At 41.6% G+C, this 3953-nt stretch overlaps 1 protein-coding gene across 1 annotated transcript in view; it reads left to right on the top strand.

Annotated features, from left to right (window-relative positions):
* Nucleotides 1-2742: 2742 nt before the first annotated feature.
* svila (supervillin a) overlaps nt 2743-3953 on the top strand; it is a 68963-nt gene continuing 67752 nt past the window's right edge. The window contains exon 1 of the mRNA XM_054765290.1: nt 2743-2890. The gene's annotated coding sequence lies outside the window, so the exon portion shown is untranslated. The remainder of the gene's footprint in view (nt 2891-3953) is intronic.

The raw sequence follows: 3953 nt of genomic DNA, 5'->3' as shown, positions 1-3953 counted from the left end.
TATCATGTGACCTCAGGTTTCTGTGTCCTCCTGTGTTTCATTTAAGTGCCGGTTCGTGGACATTCTTCCTCTTGAATTGTGTCTTTGGTTATTGATAGTATTTCGTAACAAAACTATTTTCTCTCCGTACAGAGGATAGATGTGTATGTGTGTGCGTGTGTTTGTGTGCGCGTGTGTGTGTGTGTGTCAGAAAATGGCAATCTCAATTCTAAGCCAAAAAAAACATGATTTTTTTTTTCAGAGGCGTGCAACGTACTGCTTGCTGTGAAATGTAATCATTCCCAAAGTGCAAAGAAAGGTCATGATGTGTTGCTGATATTGGCTCAGGTGACCAAGTTCCAAGCGAAGGAGGTTCCCTTGGTTGGCCGGTGTGATCTCATCATTGAGGGTGATGGAAATGGGAGGAGCGGCACAGGAAATATCCTGCATTCCCTGCCGTGAACGCAACAAATGATGCAAACAAACCAACACTAACTTTGCTGGCCGATTTGTAAGGACAACAAAACATTTTCATTTGAAATTGATGGTTTATATGACGGAGGTTTCCCAGAGCATGCAGCATTGTGACATTGTGTCTTATTCATTTGCTCCAAAAGATCCAACAAAAACAGAACGCCTGAGAATATTGGCATTCAAAGACTAGATAGGACAGCTCTTCTCTAGTCCCTCATCAGAGCAGGCTTCATAAGTTCACACTCAAAGACTAGATAGGACAGCTGTAGTGGATATAACCCACCTAGTCTTGGACAGTTCAGGTTGTCTTGGTAGACATTTTGCTTTTCATCTGAGCAGGCATCATCAGTTCATGCTCAAAGACTAGGTAGGACAGCTGTAGTCTGAGGGTTGGTGCAGGCTCCAATGGAGGTAAAAGGTAAAAGCATGCCAGACAAGAAGAGTTATTGTTGATATTATTAAGGTAAAGGTAGAACGTGGTTGCTTGTCCTACCCAGTATAAAAGCCAGCATGTTGCTTTGTGCACTGGACATTGAGCAACATGAGTGTCATATTGTTAAACATGCTTGACTGCAGTTGAGCAGCAACAAAGAGCTTTTGTGTCTGAGATGTTTTTCTTTTTCTAGGAAACAAAGCATTCCTTATTGATTGCAGAAATTCCAAGCAAGGGAAACACTTTCAGCCAACGTGCTTCTGCCTGGAGGGAGGAGCTCCAATGTGTGGACTCATTCCAACATCTGCTCCAAATGAACTCCTCCTCTGTGTTTTTGCCTTGTTTGCCATTCTACTGGTTCCCACCTAAAAAACGTCACCTTGGAGACCATCCCGCAGCCACAGGGAACAACCTCAAGCACTGCTGTGCATTTCCACGTCCGTCCAAAAGTCTTTCACAACAGAAGAGAAGCACTTTGTCCTTGAAAAAGCCATGAGTTGAAGGAGCGCTAATGTTTGTCACTTTTAGTTCCAATGAACACAATATGCTGGTTTTCATCATTTTGCCAAGACTGCACAGCAAAGTGGAAACTGGCTGCACATTTGCACGGACACACAATTCAAGGTGCTCTTTTTCAAACAGCAAATACGAGAATAGCACCACTGACGGCTGGCGAGTATTGGCATATATGTTCATAGTGCGTGCACACACACACACAGGTAATCAGCAATGTTCATGTTGTCATGATGTTGTCAGGAGAGGCTCCACATTCAATGATAGCTAACCTTAGGAGCTAAACTTTGCCAAATGGCTATTATTAGCTGGCAACGAACAGAACTGTTGTGCGTCTGTGTGTTACGTTGAGCGTAGGTGGAAGCAGGAAGTGGGCGGGATATAATGCTTGCAGCACGTTTGAAAGTTAGCGCCCTCTGACAGCACCTTGAAGATGACTTTGCATGGACAGTATGATGAAAGACGACTCAGTTGCTGCATGAATTGGCTTGAAAGCAGCTTTTTAAAATGCATGTAAACGCCTTCATTAGAAGATGTTGAACACACGTGCACCATGTGATTTTATTGGGGGTTTCATGACGGTATTTACTATGAATATTATTAGGTTTTAATTTGACTGGATCTTGTCTGTATTTGTCTATTTATTTATTCTTATTTTTCTTATCTTTCATGTCTTGCCTTGGTTGTTTTATTTTGTGATTACTTCATGATGACCTTTTTGCAGAGCTGCTGGAAACGTGAATTTCACTTCCAGATGAATGAAGTATCACATTCCTCTTGCATGGAGTGTATCAATGTTGAGGTCGTGTACACACTTTTCATGTTTTCGTGCAATGAAAAGTTGGATTCAAAGTAATAAATAATACTTTTGTAACAAAAAATGCATAAAATGAGGCAGTGATAAATAAAAATAAACATTCATAGAAACAGTAAATGTCACACACACACACACACACACACATTCGTGTTTGCTAAGTGAGGCTAAAATATCAGTATGAACGTCTTGACTCCTCTGTGGGAATGGGAACCGAACTAAAAGAACCGGCTCTCCGCAAAGAACCATACTTTCCATCATCATTCGAGTACTGAAGTGGAAGTCAAGTTATCATACATGAATCCAATTCTTTCTTCAAAGTAAAGGCCCCCAAAAAGAAAATACCGCAATCGAGTATTATTTCAAGGAATTATGTTCATAAGCAGCAACAGTAAAAAGTATGACGTGTTGGAGTGTAAAGATTAAGAGGCTACGAGATGCAAAATGGACGATCATGCTTGCAAGCTTTTATTTTAAAGTGTCGTACCGGAAGTCGGTGATTTTATTACGATCGCTTGACGGAAGTGACTGACAATACATCAGGCGGCGTTGGCAGTGACCGACAGCGGTGTGTGCGTGTGGTTGTGTACGTGCGGGATGCGCCAAAAGTTTGTTTTTTGGATGTTCGTTGGTTCGACAGGCGACCTGTTGACCCGGTTGTACTCCGAACGGAAACGGTGAGTGCGTGTTTGTTTCTAGTCTGTTTTCCACATGGAAAGTCTAAAGTGGTTGTTTGGACGTAGCTGAGAAAGGTTGAAATAATGAAGTTAACTTACATGATTCATCTTGAACGGGTTAAATGTGGAGCAATTACCTAAGACTACTTTTTAATATACATGACAGACAGTAGAAAGAGTTGCTGTTGACTTGTATATGTGGAAATGAGGTCTTCGGATGGAGCATATATATGCAGTGTATGTTTGTTTGGAATTTTGTCTTGTGGTGGAGGACCCCAGGAAGAATAGTCCCTGGTGAGGCAGTGACTAATGTGGTTCCATAAGAATAATAATGATAATAATGATAATAATCAACTAAACTAAACTTGAATGATTGCCATTCAGCAGAGAAACTCTTGGGTCTACCAGACGCCATTGAAAAATCCACTACTTGTAAATTGCTGTGTCCCTCTTCTAATATCATTTGAAAATAGAGCAGGATTCCAGTGCCAACATTATCTGTATGATAGCAACTTCATTCCGGCCTGCACTGGACGCACCAAGATACTCATGACAACGTGTTTTCTTTGAAGTAACTGCTATACTTTCACCACCAGCTGCCTGCTAAAATACCTGAAATGGTTGATGAACTTCATTGCTTGCTGAGAGAGAGAGAGAGAGAGAGAGAGAGAGAGAGAGAGAGAGAGAGAGAGAGAGAGAGAGAGAGAGAGAGAGAGAGAGAGAGAGAGTTTTGATTTGACTTTCTCCAGCTGCAAAATAACATGCATGCACATGTACAGTGTGCACAATAGCTGTACTGTACTATACTGTACTGCACTGTACTGCATGCATTGTGTACGTACATGAGGAAGCCCACACTGAGGGTAAATAAAAGTGGTTATCAGCTCGTCACCTTTAATTGTATACTTAAGACAAACATCCACTCATTGTGCAGCTCCACTGTTTTGTCTTCCTTCCTGTGGGACAGTCAGGTAGTGTAATGATCTACCAAAATAAGTCACAGCAGTATCAGGAATGTGACAGTCTATGTGCCATCTCATCATCATCACGATGCTCTTTTTCT

Source organism: Dunckerocampus dactyliophorus, chromosome 21 (genome assembly GCF_027744805.1).
Source record: "Dunckerocampus dactyliophorus isolate RoL2022-P2 chromosome 21, RoL_Ddac_1.1, whole genome shotgun sequence".
Lineage (NCBI taxonomy): Eukaryota > Metazoa > Chordata > Actinopteri > Syngnathiformes > Syngnathidae > Dunckerocampus > Dunckerocampus dactyliophorus.
The sequence above is the reverse complement of the archived record's forward strand: the minus strand, read 5'-3'. Positions and strand labels throughout refer to the sequence as shown.